Here is a 26,244-nt window from a genome sequence, read left to right on the forward strand (position 1 = left end):
TCTGTCCACTCCCTCTCTAGAGAGAGGGCAGTATCATATAGGAGGGAACTGGAACTTGCCCACATTTCTGCTCTGTTTTCTCTGGGTTCTTGCAAAGTAGAAGCAACAAGAGCTGACAGGCTCAGGGGGTGTGTATGTGCTGGATTCAATTCACTCCCCTCGATAGACCCCTTTGTCACAGGTTTAAACAAAGAACTAGTTAACCATCATTTGCCAAGCATGAGGGCCATGGTGACTCTATGCCAGAGAAGACTGGGGTGAAGGATCTGTGACAGCTTTAGAGATGGTGACAGTGATAGAGCCATAGGCCGCCAGTGGAGGGAGTGTATCTGAGTCCATGGTGACAGTAGAGTTTATGTTGGTGCAGCGTGGGTCCAGGAGGAACTTGAACTCTGGGTGTTGAAGTCCTGCAACACCAGACATTGGAATAACCCAGGAGCTCCACTGGCAATATATTATATTGAAAACCTGTCTAGCTGCCGAAAGGTGGAACCCTCATTTTCTTCTTCTATAATCACTGTTCTGCAGTTTTCTCATATAGGATTGGCAAGCAGGTGGGGCAGTGTAAATGTCTGATGAGCCACCCTTTATATTTTTCATGAGGAATTTCTAGAAATAATGCTCCCCTCAATATAAACTGTCTAACTCCGGATAGACAAAAAGTTAGGAATTTCAAGCAGTTCTCAGGCCAATGGAAGAGGCAAGTAAAACCAGGAAACTCCTGCAAGATCATAGGATGCATGGTGCCAACCTCTGCCCTCTCTTTTCACAAAGAGTACAGCTGGCATTGAGGCTGCAGAGCTGTCACCAAAGCGTGCAATTGCCTCACTACAATAGAGAGGAGCTGTACCCTGGGAACCTTCCCAGCGTCCCTGAGGCACAGAGACCCAGGATAACAGCGGGAGTTGCACCCCCTGCTGGCTTTTATTGCATGCTAATGCAATGGGGCCACCAGTCTAAAGTCTGTCTGTGCATGGAAAAGGGATTTCTTTGTGTCTAGTTGGAAGTTGTTTGAAATTCCAGAGAGTAGAAATGAGTATGAGTGGTGCAGGAGGGAGGGAAGGAGGAGGAGGACATAAAGTAGAAAGGGAGGGTGAATGGGAGAGGGTAAACTAAGGATTAGTGAGGGAAAATGAGAAAAATTCAGAGCGCTGTCTGCTTTAATGAAGTATAACTTAAACAAAATGCAGGGTAAGGGACAAGCAGATACTTTTCATTGCATGTCACCAAAACATATCCCCGAGACCAGGGTTGCACACAACAGGGAAGCCCAAGGTCACCCAACTTCTGAAGAATGAGAAATTGAGCCCAGGTACATCTCCAGAGCATGTTTTTCCTTAGGGAAGAGCTGTCACTTACTGTGCTCCTTTCTTCCTTTCTAGAAGGGACAGAATCCTCCTAACATAATGAGAAAGATTTCTGTGCTCCCTTCAGAATACCTTTCTTTCATAATTGCCTCTATTTGCAGGAGTGACTTTGCAGACATTGTTATCAAGTTAGTGGAAAGAATGGAAAAAAGGAGGAAGGGAAGAGAGGATAAGGAAAAGAAGTAGGAAGAGAGGAATGGAGGGAAGGATGCAAGGGATGGAGGGAGAGGGAGAGGACGGAAGGGAGAGAGGGAGGGAGGGAGGTAGAGAGGAGAAGAAGGAGAAATGTCCCCCTAACACATCACATGCCATATGGTAGATGTGGTGCTAGTTCTACTCCAGGCAGTTTTATATAGATATACCTCATCCCCAGATCATCCTTAAGCAGAGGCTACAGAGAAATTTACATAACCTCATCCATGGGAGAGGAGGCTCCATATTTGCTCCATTCATCTTTTCTTTCTCGCTGGTCTTCTCCAGCTCCCAGACCCTGAGGCATACAGTTGGACTCTTCTACACCCCCACCACTGGGTCCTTCATCCCCTCCTCCAGCTGAGCATGGGGCCCTTCAAGCAGGAAACAGAAGCTACATTACCTCTTTCTTTTGTAACCTCATGAGTAACATGATGAAGTGTTGAGAACACATAAGGTTTTCAATATACGTCTGTGGAGTCGTCATTTTCTCTAATGTGGATTAAAAAAGAAAAAAAAAAAACTGACTCCATACAATATCTAAGTTTTAGCTCTATCATAAAAAGAAGTGTCCCATTGAATAATCTTTGGAATGATTGGTGAAAAATGTTCAGTGGCTTTTCACGGTGACAAACCCATCTTGTGTCAATTAGGATCAAAACCATTTGGTATCAGAGGAACAGAACAGCATGAGCGCACAGTGTGTAGGGACAGGGAGCCACCAACAAGCCCCTTTTCTGTTCATCAAAAACCCAAGTATATTTCCTGTGAATTCACAAAATCATTTTGCTGTATTTAAAATTCCAAATACTTTTCAAGCACTCACCTGGATCATCCACCTTGATATATGGGCCACAGGAAGGTGAGATATAAAAGAGGTTGATTGGAAACAGCTCTGGGATGTAAGTTCTGCCACTAGTCTGGCTGTGTGATAGTAGACAAGTGTCATCCCTTATCTGTGCCTCAGTTTCTGTCTGCAAAAAAAAGAAGTTGAACTTGAAAGGGGTAAAATTTAATAACTCCCAGCCTTAACAGCCTAGGTTTAAGCCTCTAGCCTCACACTAGGAATTCTGTAGGAACTTCACTGCATGGGCACTCCCAGCAGATTTCTGCATTAGCACCCATAATTTCTCTGACTCTCTTAAAGCTATCTTGTCTTGCACAAGATTTTAATCCTAATGTTCAACAAAGTCAAAGAGAGTCAATTTCTAAAATGAAAAGATTAATGTTGCTATGGATAGGAGAGAAACCAGAGGGAGATTGCTACAGAAGCATGAAAATTCTATCTTGTAGGATTTTTTTTTCTTCACAGCATATAAGGTTTATGGATTGCAAGGAGGAGTCTGTTGCATTAAAATTAGTCTTTTTTACAGTATTTTCCCATTTAAGCCTCATATGGGCAGCTTGCTGGATTGGGCCTGGAAAGGCAGACTCACCAGTTTTTCAATTTAGTTTGTTAATAGCCTGCCTTTCATAAAAGCATCAGGCACAGTCACTCCAATCCCTAAATCAATAGGATGATGCAGCAATGCCTCACAGAAATGATATTTTTGAAATAAATATATACCATTTCAGCCAGGCCCATTTGACATCAAATTTATATACTCAATAAGAAAGCACAATTAATGGTCCCAAACTGTATTTTCCTTCACCTATTTCACATTTCAAGAAGCACAGGATTTCTTAAGAAAAAAATAATAAAAGAAGGAAAGAAAAAGGACAAAAAAGTATTCCTTTCATAAATGTAATGAAGGTATTAAAAAGCAATGCTGGCTTGTTGCTGCCTCCCATCAGCCCATCTATCTTGCCTCCAATCTCATTTCTCTCTTGGTTCTGTCTTTGCACAGATGTGTCCTCTTTAGAGAAAATGTTTTTGATGACCCATGTAAAATAGCACCCCTTCCTGTCCCTTTATCCTGCTCTTCATAACATTTCTTACAGTATATATTTATCATCACCCCTCTGCCCAACAAATGTAAGTTCCCTAGGATCAGGAGCTTGGTTCTTATGTTCAAAACTCTAACCCCAGTCCCCAGAAAAGTGCCTGACTTCTGGTAAGTGTCCAAAGGAAATCTGTGAATAAATGAATGAATGAATGGATGGATGGATGAATAACTACCCCATTTCCTCTCCAAGGTGTGTGGATCATAGAGAGAACATACACATCTTCTGCTTACTAAACCAATCAATCAGTAAGGGTGTATTAATTTTTATAACATTTCCATCTGTTGTGTGTGTGTGTGTGTGTGTGTAGTATGTACACGTTAGGAGATTATTCTATGTTATTATAAATAATGTAAGATAATAACAAATCTATACTAATTGGGGATTACTACCAATATTATCGGGCTTACCTATATCTCTTCTTTGTGTCCCCACTTGTTAGGGAAAACTTTATCCTTACCTTCATAGTTTTCTATTTTCCTACCCCTTTAACGCTTACATCAATTTACACCAGCCTAAATTGTAGCAAAAGTGGAGGGAAAAAAATGTTATGAAAAGTTGCTATGAGTTACTAGTGGGGAACTCTTTTATGGTCTTTGAAAAATCTAATGAAAGAAAGAAACTACATTTTAACTCTTTTAAAATTACCCTTGGTTGCTGAGTTGTGTTTCACTGAGTCCAACACATGTTAAGGCTGTATTGCGTGGGACTACAGGCTACACTTGGGTTTTGTTTGATGATCTCTGAATGAGACTTGTACTTGTTAAGGTACCCTGTCCAGCTGTAACTCAGGCAGAATCATCTTCCTAGACTAGTACCAAGAGTGCATTTTCATGAGTGCCTAGGTCTATTGTACTTGTATTGTCAAGAAGTTTGAGTTGACCCAACCAAAGCCATCATTGTTGTTGGACTGCAAAAACTAAGGAAAATTACAAAGATTTCAGACTACAATAATGATTGAATTCCAAATTTTGGGAAAAATATGGACAGAGATAAATGTTTTAAGTAAGAATCAACCTTGCATACTCTTAATCAGATAAAGGTGCTGAAAAATTCCCTTAGCAATATTTGAACAGGATATTAAGTATTTTGTTCTAACTTCTACAGACATCTATTTTCTGAAGAAATCAGTCATTTGGGGACAAAGAGAAGAGAACTGTGTCAAGTTGAATCAGATCCATGAAGAGCTTAACTGGCATGAGCACAGGCCATGAGGGTCTTGGCTCTGTCCTGAGACTAAAAGCAGCACTGGAACTTCTCATTCAAGCTATTTGATTAAAAAAAAAAAAAAAGAAGAAGCTTGTGGTATCTGAAGCCTACCTTTCCATGTATCACCTAGAAGTTACTGTGCTTGCAACTGAACGAAAAGGACTGTTAATCATGTTTAGAGCATGCCACTGAAACAGTAGCAAAATAAACAGCTATAGAGGAGGAAAATTGATGACATCTAAGGGAGAATTTAAAGGACCAGTATTTGTTTACTTTGTTGCAGGACATTCTGCCAAACTGTGGGGCAAAGGAAAAGAAGTATATATGACAGTCTCTTCCTTTCAGCAGAGATAAACTATATGCAAACAAATGCACCATAAATCAATGTGGACCGTTCACAACCAGGATTATGGGAAACCGGGGTGTTTGGTTAAGTAGGCTACAGATAAAGATGCATCTGAGCAAGACTTTGAAATGTGTCATTTCCCCAGGACTTTATGAGAATAACCACATAAATAGAATAACGCTGATTTTTCTAAACACTGGTTCACCATGGAACATCAGTTTAATTCATTAGTAATCAGTAGTTACTCTCATTGTGTATATATGCTGTGCTAAGCAAGGTATTTCATCTAATCATCACAACTTCCCTATAAATGTAATGGGCATTATTAATGCTGCTTTTTTACAGATTAGGAAACTGGCATAGGGAGGTTAATAACTTGTTCATAGTCCCAGAGGTTAAGGATCCAAGGCTCCAACCATAGTCTATCTGATGCCAAAGTCATTAGACTCAGTCCTGCATTAATAAAAGCTGAATCTCACTGCACATTTGTCATGAGCCAGTGGCCATTCTAAGCACTGTGTTAGTGCAATTCACTTAACACTTACAACATTGTAGGGAAAATGCAATTATTTCTCATTTTACATATAAAGAAACAAGAAAAGAGAGATCAAGATAATCGTCCAAGGTCACACAGCTAGAAAGTTACAGAGCTGGGATACAACCCTGGTAGTTGATTTGAGAGTCAAGTTCATAAGCCCTACACCCTAGTGCCTCTCAAGTTTCACATTAGGCAAAATATTCTACATGTATCTACTGCCCATTCTACCCCACAGTGTGGTTTTAAGTTGTGGAGATGGTGTTGACATTTAAACCCTGATTAGTCTTTCACCATTCATCTGTCTAGTTATTTTAAGTTTTACATACAACCAGAACAAGCTACCTTGATTTGGGAAAGTATACAGAGAATTATCAGAGAGATGTGGAAGGTCCCATTGGCTCAAGAAACTTCTCTACAGATCTCAGTCAAGTTTTTAAATTTCCAATGTGTTGGTGGTAAGAAGAGAGACCTTTATCAGAGGTAAAACTCAGAGTTATGGTTAGAGTGAATGACTTTCCTTTGAAAGAATGGACCAGAGGACTGAGTAGTCAGGATGTGTTGAGGAGAATGAGGGGCATTAAAGGTAAAATTTGCAATGGGCTGCCTTGGTACTCATCAGGCAACACAGCAGGGCACTAAACTCTATGGAAGGAAAGGATATCTGTGGAAAGAAAAGAGAATCTCTGGTGGGAAAATAGATGGGAAAGTATACAACTCCTCAATGGTCTCTTCATCATTTCCTGTGACCTGAACTTTGTCTGAGGAACCATGGCCAAGTCCCATAGGGCAATGGAGGAATACCAGCCTTAATGCAGCCACATCCCCATATTTGTAATGGGTACAGACTTAGAGAGAGACCAGTGTTGTGTAAAACATGAGGTTCAAAAAAGTGAATGATATTGGTCAGTATCAATGGCCAATCTTTAGCATGAGGGCAAATCTCTCCTTTCCCTCTGTGTGGGCTTATCTGTTGCAACCGCCTCTCCTCCACATGTACTGCTTAGTCAGGGGATATGACTATGAGGCTACATTTTGTCAATAATGAGCTGAGGGTTTAGAGGAACATACTTTACCTCCTGGGCCATCATATCTTTACTTGTGTGCTATTGTCATAGCTTTTATTAGTCAAACATAAATTATGGGTACCATATATACACAGTGTGCTTTCTACTCTGACTCAAATAGCACCCTAAGCAACACCATGAGGTAAATATTCTTTTTTCAATATGTATTTTTAATGAGGTATAGTTGATTTATATTAATTGCAGATATACAACATAGTGATTCAGAATTTTTATAGATTATACTCCATTTAAAATTATTATAAAATATTGACTATATTACCTATGCTGTATCATAAATAATTAGAGCTTATTTATTTTATACACAGGAGTTTGACCTCTTCATCTCCTAGCCCTAACTTGTCCTTCCCCTTTCCCTATCCCCATTGGTAACCACAAGTTTGTTTTCTGTATTTGTGAGACTGTTTCTGCTTTGTTATATTCAGTTGTTTGTTTTATTTTTTAGATCCCACATATAAATGATAATGAACAGTATTTGTCTTTTTGTGTCTGACTTATTTCACTAAACATCATACCCTCCGAGTCCATCCATGTTGTTGCAAATTGCAAGATTTCATTCTTTTCTATGATTGAGTAGTATTCCATTGTGTATATATGTACCACATCTTCTTTATCCATTCACCTATCAATGGGCACTTAGGTTGTTTCCATATCCTGGTTACTGTAAATAATGCTGCTATGAACATTAGGGTGCATGTATCTTTTCAAATTAGGGTTTTCATTTTCTTCAATTATATGCCCAGAAGTGGAATTGCATAATCATATCATAGTTCTATTTTTAGTTTTATTTTTAGTTTTTTTTTTCTTTTAATGGCTCAATTGGGTCTTAGTTGCAGCATGCGGGATCTTCACTGAGGCATGTGAGACCTTTGTTGCAGCAAGCAGGCTTCTCTCTAGTTGTGGCATGCAAGTTTTCTCTCTCTAGTTGTGGCGCACAGGCTCCAGAGTGTGTGGGCTCTGTAGTTTGCAGCACACAGACTCTAGTTGAGGTGTGCGAGCTGAATAGTTGTGGTGTGGGGGCTTAGTTGCCCTGAGGCATGTGGGATCTTAATTCACTAACCAAGGATCGAAACTGTGTCTCCTGCATTGGAAGGCAGATTCATTACCACTGTACCATGAGGGAAGTCCCCTATTTTTAGCTTTTTGAGGAAAGTCCATACTGTTTTCCATAGTGACTGCACCAATTTACATTTCTACCAACAGCATACAGGGTTCCCTTTTCTCCACATTCTCACCAACATTTGTTATTTGTGACCTTTTTGATAATAGCCAGTCTCAGAGGTGTGAGGTGATATCTCATTATTATTTTGATTTTCCTTTTCCTGATGATTAGTGATGCTGAGCATCCTTTCATGTGCCTCTTGGCCATCTGTATATCTTCTTTGGAAAAATATCTCTTCAGGTCTTCTGCCCATTTTTAATTGGGTTGTTTGTTTTTTTGATATGGAGTTGTATGAGCTGTTTACATATATATGTATGTGTATATATATATATATATATATATATATATATATATATATATATTTTTTTTTTTTTTTGTGGTACGTGGGCCTCTCACTGCTGTGGCCTCTTCCATTGTGGAGCAAATGCTCCGGACACACAGGCTCAGCAGTCATGGCTCATGGGCCCAGCTGCTCCGCGGCATGCAGGATCCTCCCACACCGGGGCACGAACCCGTGTCCCCTGCATCAGCAGGCAGACTCTCAACCACTGTGCCACCAGGGAAGCCCCTGTTTATATAATTTTGATATTAACTCCTTATCGGTCATATCATTTTCAAATGTCTTCTATCATTCAGTAGGTTGTCTTTTCATATTGTAGATGGTTTCCTTTGCTGTGCAAAAGCTTTTAAGGTTAATTAGGTCTCATTTGTTTATTTTTGCTTTTGTTTCCTTTGCTTTATGAGACAGATGGAAAAATATTGCTATGATAGACATCAAAGAGTGTTCTGCCTATGTTCTCTTCTAGGAGTTTTATAGTTTCCAGTCTTACATTTAGGTCTTTAATAAATTTTGAATTTATTTGTGTATATCATGTGAGAAATTTTTCTAATTTCATTCTTTTACATGTAACTGTTCAGTTTTCCTAGCACCACTGATTGAAGAGACTGCTTTTTCTCCATTGAACATTCTTTCTTCCTTTGTTGTAGATTAATTGCCCATAAGTATGTGGGTTATTTCTGGGCTTCCTATTCTGCTCCATTAATCTATGTGTTTGTTTTTGTACCAGTACCATAGTGTATTGGTTACTGTACCTTTGTAGTATAATCTGTAGTCAGAGAGCATAATACCTCAAGCTCTGTTTTTTTCTCAAGTTTGCTTTGGGTATTCGGGGTCTTTTGTGTTCCCAAACAAATTTTAGGTTTGTTTGTTCTAGTTCTGTGAAAAATGTCATTAGTATTTTGATAGGTGAAGGTAATGTTCTTAATCCCAATCTATGGGTGAAAAACTGGGTAGTCAGACACTCTGTAACTTAGTCATAGTTAGAAAGCTTGTGGGGACCAAGCCAAGATTTGATTTCATTTCTGTTTGATTCCAGAAATGATGCATTTCACCACTGCTACCTTCCTATTTTCTTATATCATGACTAATCTTTTGTTATGAAAAGAAAAATCTAAATAAATAATTAAACTTTATTCCTTTTCAAAGGTATATTTCAGGCAGCAGTATACTGGGGACCTCAGGTTTTGATACAGATGGGGAGTCAGAAAGGGTGCCCATCTTATACCTATTAAACAGACTCAAACAATTTCTAGTCCATGGTCCCATATGTCTGACTCTTCTCAACACCCAAAGTTTTGATTGTGTCTCTGATTTTATTTGCTGATAGTTCAAGTGTGACTACTTTCTGGTCTGGAGATGTGAATGCAAGTATGGTGGGGTGGGTTTAGGGAGAAATGTAATTTAATTTAAATTGTATTTTTGAACAAACAAGACACTTGGATATCATTCTGTATGTACTAGAATATGCCACTTGGCATATTCATCCAGGCATACTTAAACCTAAAATTCCCCACATCCTGAGGCTACACTTGCAGTAAATAACATTTGGATGGAGGATGCAAATCTGAGATTTGTGAGTCCTGAGTGTTTATTGGAAGACAACAGGGGTCACAGATCAATTCAGCATGAATGGCATGTCCTCTGCACGATGATGTCTGTGAACTAGGAAAAAAAATCAATAGGTCAGCTCATCCACTGACCACAGAAGCTTACCTGCCAACCCACTGCAGCAGACCCAGGAAATGCAGGGAAATCTATAACATAAAGGAAATATAAAGTAATACTGGATTTAATTATGAAAAAGAGTTCAAAAAGCATGAAATAAAGCTGGTCATCATTTATTCATTAAAAAGTTGGTTGTGAGTCAGTTTTTTGGACAAGATGCTGAAAGTTCAGCCATAAAGACTGCATCCATTTTGTCTGTGGAAATAGAGTTTACCAGTGGTTATAGGCCTTTACTCAAAAGCTGCATCTGGCATATCTATATTAGGTTTCCTGACTCCTCACCCAATTCAGCCAAATTAACCATCTGTCTTGTTGGATAAGAGGAATCTTCTCAGTAAAGATCATTGTTCCCAAGTCATTTTTTCCAAAAACAGTCACTTGAAACCAGGGTTTAGTGCAATCACCTTAAAGATTAAGGTTCTTTTTATGAACACCTGGCACACAGACCACAGATGCTACAGAGCCTCCAGGGGTTGCACATCATGCTCTCATTGGCCTGTACTGTTTTCCTGCAGGCTACTGATATGTGATTTGTGTGAGTTCACACCAGCATGGAAAAGTTAATCCACAAACTGTCCGGCATGGGATTTTTCAGGTTGCCATTTTAGGAAAATGCTGCTTGTCTCATCAAGACTGAGACCTTGCCAAAGTCTCAACCTCACCACATTCTTGCTGGTTTCATCATTCAACAATTCCTGCCAACATATCTGTACAGTTCTTTACCCTCTTCAAATGATTTTACCTAATTCCATCCACATAATAATCCCTCTCCTCCATTACTATTTTTCTCACTTTAGAGTTGAAGAAACAGATTTAAATGTTCAGGAAGTGGTCCAGACAGAAAGGTACAGCAGAGCTAAAGTTAAACCAAGACTTCATGGCAGTGGGCTCTGTCTTCCATCCTCCCTTACCTGTGACTGGGGCCCCTGACTTAAACCCGACGTCCAGAACTCCTTTCATTTCTGTTACTCCTCCCTGTGATATTGCTTCCAGATGCACTATGCAGCCATTCCCCACTGCCACCCACCCCCAGTCTTATAAGATTCCCCCTTAGAGCTCTGTTTAAATATATCAACCAACTACTTTCTTTTGGTCTCTACTTCTCAGTGTAGAAGGCTTTTCAACTAACTTTCAGAACCAATAAACAATAATCCCATTCACAGCACAGTGTAACTGATAATATCTGAAAGTATATGACCTTTCAGAATATTTGGATTTTGAGATAAAATTAATTGAAGACTCCAAGAAATTAATTTCCAATACTGAAATTTTAGACATGATAACTAGATTAGGATTGTTTATTGCTTGACTCTATGCACACAAAGCTTTTTCAAGAACTTAAATCTACCAAACTTTTCTTCAGGTCTGCATTTGCTTTAGGGTTATTTTAACTAAAATTGAGGTTGGAAAACTGATTATGGAATGATCTGGTAGAAGGAGAAAGAGTGACTTCTGGAAGCATCTTTGACCTCCAAATTTTTCTTGCACTACCTATTATACAACTTAAAATTCCACAGTCATTTATTCCTTTAGGTTATGCATTTCTCTACTCATATATCTCTTTAAAAGTGGAAAACGGTCTGAGAGCAGACTTCATTAAGCTATTTTCAATGTCTAATACTTCATGGTAAATGAGATAATTAGATACTTTTTTCAATCAGAAGAATAGCCATAGCACATGCCTGACAAATGATAAACGCTCAGTGACTGTAACTATCATCATTTTATTATCAAGTGAATGTGGGCAAAGTATCACATTTGCATTTGGGGTCACTATTAATGTAGAGGTATCATTGGATGTGTGTTTCCTTACTGATTGGTTCTTTGTTTGACTGTGTAATCAAGGACAAAATGTTTAATAACTCTGAGCCTCAATTTCCCTATTTAAAAATGACATTCATAATTTCTACCTTACTGGTGATTGTAAAGATTAAGTGAAATGAAAATAAGTGGGTGTAGTGAAGTATACATTGATCTCACATGTAAGGTATACATTAAAAATAAAGGCATCCTCAATGGATGCAACTGCTTTTACACCCAAGTGCCAGAAATAACATAAGCCCAGCTGTCCCTGAGCTCCCTGCACCTTCTGGTCCTATTTATCCCAGGTGCTCATTGCAAGATCACTGTGCCCAACAGTTTGTCCTGGATGGAGATATTTCTGAAACTACAGGTTCTGTCAGAGACAGCTAACTTGTAAGGTTCTACATCTTTCATGGTCAAGATTCAAAAAACACTGTTTGGAAATAATTGGGAGAAGGTGTCTGAGACCTCTATAGATTGAAGAGACTGATATCTTGGAGTTTAAAAAAATTTGTACATCCTACCACCCCCACCTCCCCACCACTCCCATTAACAGAATTGCTCAGAGTGGTTCGTCTCCAGGCCGGCAGATCCAAGACAACATGCCACATAGACTGCATTCTTCCACACCTTGGGTGAGTAGTTGTCAATCTGAGACCCATCTCTGTAAGTCTGATTGACATAACTGTGACCAGATCTTAGGCAGCCCCACCTGGAGTCCTTGGTGAGACCTCCAAAGTCATATAAACCCCACCAGGGAGAGGGGCCTTTCAGAAATGTTACTTACACTGTCTCAATGCCATTTCTTTGTTGTGTTGTTATTGATCTTTTATGATTTTAACAAAATTGTATTTAAGGTATAAATCATGATTTAATATACATATACATAGTGAAATAATTTCTATAGTCAAACTACTTAATATATCTATCTCATCTCATAGTTACCATTTTGTGTGCATGTGTATGTGTGGTGAGAACACCTGAAATCTATTCTCTTAGCAAATTTACAGGATTCAATACAATATTAATAACTCTACTCACTGTGCTGTACATTAGATTGCTAGACTTTTTTATCCTATAAAACTGCAACTTTGTAACTTTTGGCCAACATCTCCCCTTTGTCCCACCTCCCTACCTCTGGTAACCACAATTCTATTCTCTCCTTCTATATATTCATCCCCGTGGTGATAAAGTGTGAGAGGCAGCCTTCTAGGCATTCTTGAACACTATAAATAGCTGGAAATACCATTTTTAGCCCTTATTTGCCCTCTGAATTGGATAGTCTTGATCTACATGCATGGTATCTCTACATAATCCCTTGAGCTAATTTTCTGGGATATTTTAAGCTGTTTGCTACAACAATCACATTGGGGTGAACATCTGGGGTAGAATTTCTGTCTCATGTACTTTCCATCAGTGGCATCCACACAATGCTGAATATGGTGTCAGAAATTCAACAGTTGGAACCCCCTTTGTCTATCAAACTATTCCATAATCTGGGGGTTAATGCTTGATTACCATGGGCTTTATCATGTTTCAATATTTCACTCTGTCCTAATACATGTATTCTGAACAAAGCAACACAAGAGCAACAAAAACAAAATAAAAGTTGAAGTACATACTTTTGGACCTTAGAGACCTGTATAATGTCCCCAAAACCAGATTTTTACCTAGAATACAGTCTCCATGTGTCAGAATTGAAGCCTCTTTCACTGTTCTGAGAGATATCATGGGAAAAGACCAACTCCAAAGACTTTTCAAAATTGGTCCCAGTGAAAGTCTACTATTCCACTTAGAGATGGAAAAAAAATTCCCCAATTTTTGAGTCTTACAAGTACACTAGCAGGAGTGAGGGTATCTAGTGGCAATGTGTCTAGAACCTACTTCCTTCTTCAGGATGTGCCTCAGATAATTAGATGAATGTGAGGAACCCTGGTTCCCCTCATCCCAGGGACAAAATGCCAGAAGGCAGTATCTGGGATGTTCTCAACTCTAATAACACTTTCCCTGCCAAGCCCAGAAGGGTCTGAGATGAGCACTTGTAGCCATAAGAGAACAAAAAGTATAATCATACTTTGTGCTTGAGGCCTCTTTCATTTTTCAGGGTTCCAAACTCCCTGCTCTAATATGACATCTCCCCATTTCCATCTACATTCTTCACATCTGGATTCTGCCTTTTTGCCTCACCACTTGAATGGAACTTTCTTCTGGATTTCTTGATTAGCTTTAGATATCATTATTGTCCCTCCTTGCTGTCACATGGATTGCTCTTGACACTGCACTCCATGTCCATAAACCAGGTTCACTTGTCTTCCCTACCTCCAAAAGCCCTCCTACAACCTTAGCCTGAACCAGCTCTCAAGTAGGAGTACTTGAACAATTTTAAGGTAACCACATAACTCCATCTCAAAATCTCAAACTCTCTACACACCATATCCTTAAATTTTTACTTTTATATACCGATGACTGTGCCTGAAGGTTCTGATTGCTTTTGAAATATACACACCCTTGGAGAAGGTAAATTTTACACTTTATCAAACATGTTTATCTCCATACAAATGAAATGTTCACATCTTTTTAGAAGGTGGTATAAGGGAGAGGTAGGGTAAAATAATGTGGATCCTAACCTCCAGACTTTAGTTCGGGTAGAAAAACCTGTCTCTGAGGAAGCAATAAAGGCTTTGCTCCTGAAGATGTAAGTTGCCACCCTCTCAATGTTGTGAAGTGGTGGCCCCAGTGTAGTACTTTTCTCCATGAACTGCAACCGCCTGTAACAAAAGTTTCTGAGAGGCACTCACCCCTATTTGGATCTAGGCTGTAAATATTTTCCCATACCCTAAAACCGATGCCTGAACTTTACAATGCACATATTGAATAAATATATTTTCATAAATAAAGCTTGCAAGCTGCTATGATACAGGGATAATTTCCCTTGGAGAACACACGGTGCACCGCAGGCTGTTGTAAAGTCACGCCAGCCTCTGCCACTGCAGGCTTGCCCTGCAACCAGTACCCCTTGCTCCCCCCAGCTGAGTGAGAAAGAGCCCACTAATCAACTGCTCCTTTAACCTGTCTGGGTAGGGAAGCGTTGCCCTCAGAAAACCTACATGCAGAGGCTGGGCTAAATCCAAATCTGAACACCAGGAGCTGTGTGAACACAGAAGAGAAAGAGAAATTTCTCCCAGCAGCATCAGGAGCAGAGGATTAAATATCCACAATCAACTTGATGTACCCTGCATCTGTGGAATACCTGAATAAACAATGGATCATCCGAAAATTGAGGCAGTGGCTTTTGGGAGCAAAAGTAGACTTGGGGGTTGTTTTCTGCATCTAATTTGCTTCTGGCTTTATGTTCTTGTAGTTTAGTATTTAGAGCTTACTATCATTGGTAGGTATGTTTATTCATTTGGTAGCTGTCTTCCTTTTATATATATATAGTTATATATATAGTTATATATATAGTTATATATATATATAGTTTACTTTTCTCTTTTTTGAGTGTGTATGTGAATACTTCTTTGTGTGACTTTGTCTGTATAGCTTTGCTTTTGCCATTTGTCCTTGGGTTCTGACTGCCCACTTCTTTTTTGTTTTGTTTTGTTTTGCTTTTAGTATAGATTTTAGTGCTTGTTATCATTGGTAGATTAGTCTTTGGTTGGTTTGCTCTCTTCTTTCTTTCTCTCTTTTTTTATTACTTTTTAATTTTTTATATTTAACAATATTTTTTCTATTCTAACTTTATTTTATTTATTTCTTTTCTTTCTTCTTTCTTTCTTTCTTTCCTTCCTTCTTTCTTTTCTTCCTTTCCTTGTAAGCTGTGTGACTGACAAGTTCTTGGTGCTCCAGCTGTGGGTCAAGCCTGAGCCTGTTAGGTGGGAGAGCAGAGTTCAGGACATTGGCTCACCAAAGAACTCACAGCCCCATTTAATATCAAGAGGTGAAAGCTCTCTCAGAAATCTCTATCTTAATGCAAAGACCCAACTCCACTCAAAGACCAGCAAGCTACAGTGCTGGACACCCTATGCCAAGCAACTAGCAAGAAAGGAACACAAAACCACCCATTAGGAGAGAGGCTGCCAAAACTCATAATAAGTTCACAGCCATCCTCAAAACACCACCAGATGAGATCCTGCCCACCAGATGGACAAGGTCCAGCCTCATCAATTGGAACACAAGCACCAGTCCCCTCCACCAGGAAGTCTACATAACCCACTGAACCAACCTTACCCACTGAGAGCAGATGCCAAAAACAACGGGAACTATGAACCTGCAGCCTGCAAAACAGAGACCCCAAACACAGAAAGTTAAGCAAAATGAGAAGACAGAGAAATACACAGCAGATGAAGGAGCCAGTTAAAAATCCACTAGATGAAACAAATGATGAGGACATAGCCAGTGTACTGGAAAAACAATTCAGAGAAATGAGGGTAAAGATGACCCAAAATCTTGGAAATAGAATATAGAAAATACAAGAAATATTTAACAAGGATCCAGAAGAACTAAAGAGCAAACAAACAATGATGAACAACACAATAAATGAAATTAAAAATCCTTGAAACTTTTAACAAGGACCTAGAAGAACTAACGAGCAAACAAAAAATGATGTACAACACAATAATGAAATTAAAATTCTCTAGAAGGCGTTAGTAGCAGAATAACTGAGGCTTAAGAACGGATAAGTGATCTGGAAGACTAAATATTGGAAATAACTACTGTAGATTAGAAAAAAGAAAAAAGAATGAAAAGAATAGAGGACAATCTCAGACACCTCTGGGGCAACATTAAATACACCACCATTCAAATTATAGGAGTCCCAGAAGAAGAGAGAAAAAAAAAAAAGGAATGAGAAAATATTTGAAGAGATTATAATTGAAAACTTCCCTAATATGGGGAAGGAAAGAGTCAGTCAAGTCCAGGAAGTGCAGAGAGTCCCTTACAGGATAAATCCAAGGGGGAACACACAAAGACACATATTAATCAAACTATCAAAACTTAAACACAAAGAAAAAATATTAAAACAACAAGGGAAAAGCAACTATTAACATACAAGGGACCAGAGGGCAGACAGCAGAAGCAAGAACTACAATCCTGCAGCCTGTGGAACAAAAACCACATTCACAGAAAGATAGACAGGATGAAAAGGCAGAGGGTTATGTACCAGATGAAGGAACAAGATAAAACCCCAGAAAAGGGCTTCCCTGGTGGCACAGTGGTTGAGAGTCCACCTGCAGATGCAGGGGACATGGGTTCATGCCCCAGTCTGGGAAGATCCCACATGCCACAGAGTGGCTAGGACCTTGAGCCATGGCTACTGAACCTGCGTGTCTGGATCCTGTGTTCCACAATGGGAGAGGCCACAACAGTGATAGGCTCGTGTACTGCAAAACAAAACAAAACAAAACAAAAACAGAAAAACAACTAAATGAAATGGAGATAGACAATCTTCCAGAAAAACAATTCAGAACAATGATGGGGAAGATGATCCAGGACCTCAGAAAAAGAATGGAGTCAAAGATCGAGAAGATGCAAGAAATGTTTAACAAAGATCTAGAAGAATAAAAGAACAAATAAACAGAGATGAACAATACAATAACTGAAATGAAAAATACACTAGAAGGAGTCAATAGCAGAAAAATGGAGGCAGAAGAATGGATAAGTGACCTGGAAGACAGAATGGTGGAATTCACTGCTGCAGAACAGAATAAAGAAAAAAGAACGAAAAGAAATGAAGACAGTCTAAAAGACCTCTGGGAAAACAATAAACACAACAACATTTGCATTATAGGGGTCCCAGAAGGAGAAGAGAGAGAGAAAGGACCCGAAAAAATATTTGAAGAGTTGATACTAGAAAACTTCCTTAACATGGGAAAGGAAATAGCCACAGAAGTTCAGGAAGCACAGAAAGTCACATACAGGATAAACCCAAGGAGAAACATGCTGAGACACATAGTAATCAAATAGGCAAAAATTAAAGACAAAGAAAAATTTTGAAAGCAGCAAGGGAATAATGACAAATAACATACGAGGGAACTCCCATAAGGTTAACAGCTGATTTCCCAGCAGAAACTCTACAAGCCAGAAGGGAGTGGCAGGATATATTTAAAGTGATGAAAGGGAAGAACCTACAACCAAGATACTCTACACAGCAAGGATCTCATTCAGATTCGATGGAGAAATCAAAGGTTTTCAGACAAGCAAAAGCTAAGAGAATTCATGTCCCAAAAACCAGCTCTACAACAAATGCTAAAGAAACTTCTCTAAGTGGGAAACACAAGAGAAGAAAAGGACCTACAACAACAAACCCAAAACAATTAAGAAAATGGTAATAGGAATATATGTATCAATAATTCCCTTAAATGTGAATAAATTAGATACTCTAACCAAAAGACACAGGCTTGCTGAATGGATACAAAAGCAAGACCCATATATGTGCTGTCTACAAGAGACCCACTTCAGACCTAGGGACACATACAGACTGAAAGTGAGGGAATGGAAAAAGATATTCCATGCAAATGGAAATCAAAGGAAAGCTGGAGTAGCAATTCTCATATCAGATAAAATAGACTTTAAAATAAAGAATGTTACAAGAGACAAGGAAGGACATTATGTAATGATCAAGGGATCAATCCAAGAAGAAGATATAGCAATTATAAATATATATGCACCCAATATAGGAGTACCTCAATATATAAGACAACTGCTAACAACTCTAAAAGAGGAAATCAACAGTAACACAATACTAGTTGGGGACTTTAACACCTCACTTACAGCAATGGACAGATAATCCAAACAGAAAATTAAAAAGAAAACAGAAACTTTAAATGACACAATAAAACAGATAGATTTAATTGATATTTATAAGATATTCCATCCCAAAACAGCAGACTACAATTTCTTCTCAAGTGTGTACAGAACACTCTCCACAATAGATCACATCTGGGGTCACAAATCAAGCCTCAGTTAAATTTAAGAAAATTGAAATCATTTCAAGCATCTTTTCTGAACACAATGCTATGAGATAAGAAAACAATTACAGGGACAAAAATGTAAAAATACACAAACACATGGAGGCTAAACAATACATTACTGAATAACCGAGAGATCAGTAAAGAAATCAAAAAGGAAATCAAAAAATACCTAGAGACAAATGACAATGCAAACACGACAATGTAAAATGGATGGGATGCAGCAAAAGCAAGTCTAAGAGGGAAGTTTATAGCAATAAAAGCCTACATCAAGAAACAAGAAAAATCTCAAATTAACAATCTAGGAGGAGCTTCAAGATGGTGAAAGAGTAAGATACAGAGATCACCTTCCTCCCCACAAATACATCAGAAATACATCTACATGTGGAACAACTCCTACAGAACACCTAATGAACTCTGGCAGAAGACCTCAGACCTCCCAAAAGGCAAGAAACTCCCCACGTACCAGGGAAGGGTAAAAGAAAAAAGAAAAAAACGAGACAAAATAATAGGGGCGGGACCTGCACCAGTGGGAGGGAGCTGTGAAGGAAGAAATGTTTCCACACACTAGGAAACCCCTTAGTGGGCGGAGACTGCTGCTGGCAGAGGGGGGGAGTTTCAGGGCCATGGGGGAGAGCACAACAACAGGGGTGTGGAGAGCAAAGCAGAGAGATTCTCGCACAGACGGTCAGTGCTGACCAGCACTCACCAGCCTGAGCAGCTTCTCTGCTCACCCTCCAGGATGAGTAGGCTCTGGGAGCTGAGGCTCAGGCTTAGGTCAGATCCCAGGGAGAACACTGGGGTTGGCAGCTTGAACACAGCCTGAAGGGGGTTAGTACTCCACAGCTAGATGGGAAGGAGTCCAGGAAAATGTCTGGAGCTGCCGAAGAGACAAGAGACTTTTTCTTGACTCTTTGTTCCCTGGTGCACTAGGAGAGGGGATTAAGAGTGCCACTTAAAGGAGCTCCAGAGACAGGCGAAGGGGCACGGCTGTCATCATGGACCCCAGTGATGGGCATGGGATGCTAAGGCTGCTACTGCAGCCACCAAGAAGTCTGTGTGCAAGCACATGTCACTTTACACATGTTCCCTCCAGGGAGCCTGTGCAGCCTGCCATTGCCAGGGTCCCGTGATCCAGGACCAACTTCTCCAAGAGAATGCATGGTGTGCCTCAGACTGGTGCCATGTCATGGTGGCCTCTGTGGCCGCAGGTTCACCCCACATCTGTACCCCTCTCTCCCCACTGCCTGAGTGAGCCAGTGACCCTGAAGCAGCTGCTCCTTTAACCCCATCGTGTCTGAGCAAAGAACAGATGCCCTCAGACCACCTACACGCACAGATGGGTCAAAATCCAAAGCTGATCCCTGGTATCTGTGCAAGCAAAGAAGAGACAGGAAAATTTCTCCCAGCAGCCTCAGGAGCAGCAGATTAAATCTCCACAATCAACTTGATGTACCCTGCATCTGTGGAATACCTGAATAGACAACAAATCAACCCAAATTGAGGAGGTGGACTTTGGGAGCAACAATATATATATTTTTTTTTCCCTTTTTCTCTTCTTGTGAGAGTGTATGTGTATGCTTCTGTGTGTGATTTTGTCTGTATAGCTTTGCTTTTACCATTTGTCCTAGTGTTCTATCGGTCCTTTTTTTTTTTGTTGTTGTTGTTTGCTTGTTTGTTTTTAATTACTTAATTTTTTTCTTAATAATTATGTTTTATGTTAATAACTTTATTTTATTTTGCTTTATTTTATCTTCTTCTTTCTTTCTTTCTTTTTTCACTTTTATTCTAAGCTGTGTGGAGGACAGGCTCTTGGTGCTCCAGCCAGGTGTCAGGGCTGTGCCATTGAGGTGTGAGAGAAAAGTTTAGGACACTAGTCCACAAGACACCTCCCAGCTCCATGTAATATCAAACGGTGAAAATCTCCCACAGATCTCCATCTCAACGTGAAGACCCAGCTTCACTCAATGAACAGCAAGCTACAGTACAGGACACCGTATGCCAAACAAGTAGCAAGACAGGAACACAACCCCATCCATTAGCACAGAGGCTGCCTAAAATCATAATAACGCCTCAGACACCACAAAACACACCATCAGACGAGGACCTGACCACCAGAAACAAAAGATCCAGCCTCATCCACCAGAACACAGGCACTAGTCCCCTCCACCAGGAAGCCTATACAACCCATTGAACCAAACTTAGCCACTGGGGACAGACACCACAAACAATGGAAACTACAAACCTGCAGCCTGCGAAAAGGAGACCCCAAACATAGTAAGTTAAGCAAAATGAGAAGACAGAGAAACACACAGAAGATTAAGGAGCAATGTAAAAAAACCCCAGGCCTAACAAATGAAGAGGAAATAGGCAGTCTACCTAAAAAAGAATTCAGAATAATGATAGTAAAGATGATACAAAATCCCGGAAATAGAATGGAGAAAGTAAAAGAAACATTTACAAGGACCTAGAATTACTAAAGAGCAAACAAACAGAGATGAACAATACAATAAATGAAATTAAAAATTCTCTAGAACGGATCAAAATTAGAATAACAGACAGAAGAACGGATATGTGACCTGGAAGATAAAATAGTGGAAATAACTACTGCAAAGAAGAATAAAGAAAAAAGAATGGAAAGAACTGAGGACAATCTCAGAGACTTCTGGGACAACGTTAAACGCACCAACATTCGTATTGTAGGGGTCCCAGAAGAAGAAGAGTAAAAGAAAGGAACTGAGAAAATATTTGAAGAGATTATAGTTGAAAACTTCCCTAATGTGGGAGAGGAAATAGTTAATCAATTCCAGGAAGCACAGAGTCCCATAAAGTATAAATCCAAGGAGAAACACACCAAGACACATATTAATAAAACTCTCAAAAATTAAATACAAAGAACAAATTTAAAAGCAGCAAGGGAAAATCAACAAGTAACACATAAAAGAATCTCCATAAGGTTAACAGCTCATCTTTCAGCAGAAACTCTACAAACCAGAAGGGAAGGCCAGGACATATTTAAAGCTATGAAAGAGAAAAACCTACAACCAAGATTACTCTACCCAGAGAGGATATCATTCAGATTTAATGGAGAAATTAAAAGCTTTACAGAAAAGCAAAAGATAAGGGAATTCAGCACCACCAAACCAGCTTTAAAACAAATGCTGAGGGAACTTCCCTAGGCAGGAAACACAAGAGAAGGAAAAGCCCTACAATAATAAACTCAAAACAATTAAGAAAATGCTAATAGGAACAAGCATATCGATAACTACCTTAAATGTAAATGGATTAAGTGCTCTAATGAAAAGACATAGACTGGCTGCATGGATACAAAAACAAGACCCATATATATGCTGTCTAAAAGAGACCCACCTCAGACCTAGGGACACATAGAGTGAAAGTGAGGGGAAGGAAAAATATATTCCATACAAATGGAAATCAAAAGAAAACTAGAGTACCAATTCTCATATCAGAAAAAGAAAAAAAAACAACTTTAAAACAAAGACTATTACAAGAGAAAAAGAAGTACACTACATATTGATCAAGGGATCAATCCAAGAAGAACACATAACAATTTAAAATATTTATGCACCCAACATTGGAGCACCTCAGTACATAAGGCAAATACTACAAGCCATAAAAGGGGAAATTGGCAGTTACACAATCATAGTAGGGGACTTTAACACTCCACTTTCACTAATGGACAGATCATCCACAATGAAAATAAATAAGGTAACACAAGCTTTAAATGATACATTAAACATGATGGACTTAATTGATATTTATAGCACATTCCATCCAAAAACAAGAGAATACACATTTCGCTCAAGTGCTCATGGAACATTCTACAAGATAGATCATATCTTGGGTCACAAATCAAGCCTAGGTAAATTTATGAAAATTGAAATCATATCAAGTATGTTTTCTGACCACAACGCTATGAGACAAGATAACAATTACAGGAAAATATCTGTAAGATATAGAAACACATGAAGGCTAAACAACAAACTACTTAATAACCAAGAGATCAGTGAAGAAATCAAATAGGAAATAAAAAAATACATAGAAACAAATGACAAGGAAAACACAATGACCCAAAACATATGGTGTGCAGCCTAAGAGGTTTAAAAGGAAACTTTATAGCCATGCAAGCCTACCTTAAGAAACATCTCAAATAAACAACCTAAATTTACACATAAAGCAATTAGAGAAAGAAGAACAGAAAACCCCAAAGTTAGCAGGAGGAAATAAATCATAAAGATCAGATCAGAAATAAATGAAAAAGAAATGAAGGAAATGATAACAAAGATCAATAAAATGAAAACCTGTTCTCTGAGAAGAAAAACAAAATTGATAAACCATTAGCCAGACTTATCAAGAACAAAAGGGAGAAGACTCAAATGAATAAAATTAGAAATGAAAAAGGAGAAGTAACAACTTATACTGCAGAAATACAAAGGATCATAGAGATTACTACAAGCAACTATAAGACCCCAAAAATGGACAACCTGGAATAAATTGACACATTCTTAGAAAAGGACAGCCTTCCGAGATTGAGCCAGGAAGAAACAGAAAATATGAACAGACCAATAACAAGCTCTGAAATTTAAACTGTGATTAAAAATCTTCCAAGAAAAAAGCCCAGGAGCAGATGGCTTCACAGGTGAATTCTGTCAAACATTTAGAAAAGAGCTAACACCTATCCTCCTCAAACTTTTCCAAAATATAGCAGAGGGAAGAACACTCCCAAACTAATTCTACGAGGCCACCATCACCGTGATACCTAAACCAGATAAAGATGTCACAATGAAAGAAAACTACAGACCAATATCATTGATGAATATAAATGCAAAAATCCTCAAAAAAATATTAACAAACATAATCCAACAGCTCATTAAAAGTATCGTACACCATGATCAAGTGGGGTTTATCCCAGGAATGCAAGGATTCTTCAATAAACACAATCAGTCAATGTGATACACCATAGTAAAAAATTGAAAGAGAAAAACCATATGATCATCTCAATAGATGCAGAAAAAGCTTTGGAAGAAATTCAACAGCAATTGATGATAAAAACTTTCTAGAAAATAGGCATAGAGGGAACTTACCTTAACATAATAAAGGCCATATATGACAAACCCACAGAAAACATCTTTCTCAAACGTGAAAAACTGAAACCATTTCCACTAAGATCTGAAACAAGACAATGTTGTCCACTCTCAGCATTACTATTCAACATAGTTTTGGAAGTTTTAGCCACAGCAATCTGAGAAGAAAAATAAGCAAAAAGAATCCAAATTGGAAAAGAAGATGTAAAGCTGTCACTGCTTGCAGATGACATGATAGTATACATAGAGAATCATAAAATGCCACCAGAAAACTAGTAGAGCTAATCAATGCATCTGGTAAAGTAGTAGGATACAAAATTAATACAAAGAAATCTATTGCATTCCTATACACTAATGATGAAAAATCTGCAAGTGAAATTAAGAAAACACTCCCATTTACCATTGCAACAAAATGAATAAAATATCTAGGAATAAACGTCCCTAAGGAGACAACAGGCCTGTATGCAGAAAACTATAAGACACTGATGAAAGAAATTAAATATGAAACAAAAAGTTGGAGAGATATAATATGTTCTTAGATTGACAGAATCAACATTTTGAAAATGACCCTACTACCCAAAGCAATCTACAGATTCAATGCAATCTCTATCAAACTACCATTGGTATTTTTCACAGAACTAGAACAAATAATTTCACAATTTGTATGAAAACAAAAAAGACCACGAATAGCCAAAGCAATTCTGAGAGAGAGAAAGAGAGCTTGAGGAATCAGGATCCCTGACTTCAGACTATATTACAAAGATAATGTAATCAAGAAAATATGGTACTGGCACAAAAACAGAAATATACATCAATGGAACAGGATAGTAAGGCCAGAGGTAAAACCATGCACATATGGTCACCTCATCTTTGATAGAGAAGACAAGAATATACAGTGGAGAAAAGATATCCTCTTCAATATGTGGTGCTGGGATAACTGGACAGCTACATGTAAAATATCAAATTAGAACACTCCCTAACACCACACACAAAAAATAAACTCAAAATGGATTAAGGACCTAAATTTTAGGCCAGACACTATCAAACTCTTAGAGGAAAACATAGGCAGAACAGTCAATGACATAAATCACAGCAAGATCCTTTTTGAGTCAACTCCTAGAGAAATGGAAATAAAAACAAAAAGAAACAAATGGGACCTAATAAAACTTAAAAGCTTTTGCTCAGCAAAGGAAACCATAAACAAGATGAAAAGACAATGCTCAGAATGGAAGAAAATATTTGCAAATGAAGCAACTAACAAAGGATTAATTGCCAAAATTTACAAGCAGCTCATGCAGCTCAATATCAAATAAACAAAGAAGTCAATCCAAAAATGGGCAGAAGACCTCAATAGATATTTCTCCAAAGAAGATATACAGATTGCCAACAAACACATGAAAGAATGCTCGACATCATTAATCATTAGAGCAATGCAAATCAAAACTACAATGAGATGTAATCTCACACCAGTGAGAATGGCCATCATCAAAAATTCTACCAACAATAAATGCTAGAGAGGGTGTGGAGAAAAGGGAACACTCTTGCACTGTTGGTGGGAATGTAAATTGATACAGCCACTATGGAGAACAGCATGGAGGTTCCTTACAAAACTAAAAATAGAACCACCATATGACCCAGCAATCTCACTACTGGGCATATACCCTGAGAAAACCATAATTCAAAAAGAGTCATGTACCAAAATGTTTATTGCAGCTCTATTTACAATAGACAGGACATGGAAGCATCCTAAGTGTCCATTAACTGAAGATTAGATAAAGAAGATGTGGCACATATACAATGGAATATTACTCAGCCATAAAAAAATGAAATTTAGTTATTTGTAGTGAGGGGGATGGACATAGAGACTGTCATGCAGAATGAACTAAGTAAGAAAGAGAAAAACAAATACCATATGCTAACACAAATATAAGGAATCTAAGAAAAGAAAAAATAAAATGGTCTGAAGAACCTAGGGGCAAGACGGGAATAAAGATTCAGAACTACTAGAAAATGGACTTGAGCATACAGGGAGCAGGAAAGGTAAGCTGGGAAAAACTGAGGTAGTGGCATTGACATATGTACACTACCAAATGTAAAACAGATAGCTAGTGGGAAGCAGCCGCATACCACAGGGAGATAAGCTCGGTGCTTTGTGACCACTTAAAGAGGTGTGATTGGGAGGGTGGGAGGGAGGAAGATGAAAGAAGGAAGAGATATGGGGACATATGTATATGTATAACTGATTCACTTTGTTATAATGCAGAAACTGACACACCACTGTAAAGGAATTATAGTCGAATAAAGCTGTTAAGAATAACAAAAATAAAAAAAATAGCAATCTCTTCTTACACCTAAAGGACGTATAGTAAGAAGTACAAACAAAATCCAAAGTTAGCATAATGAAAGAAATCATACAGATCAGAGCAGAAGTAAATGAAATAGAAACAAAGAAAATAATAGCAAAGA

The sequence above is a fragment of the Tursiops truncatus genome, chromosome 13 (assembly GCF_011762595.2).
Source record: "Tursiops truncatus isolate mTurTru1 chromosome 13, mTurTru1.mat.Y, whole genome shotgun sequence".
Taxonomy (NCBI): Eukaryota; Metazoa; Chordata; class Mammalia; order Artiodactyla; family Delphinidae; genus Tursiops; species Tursiops truncatus.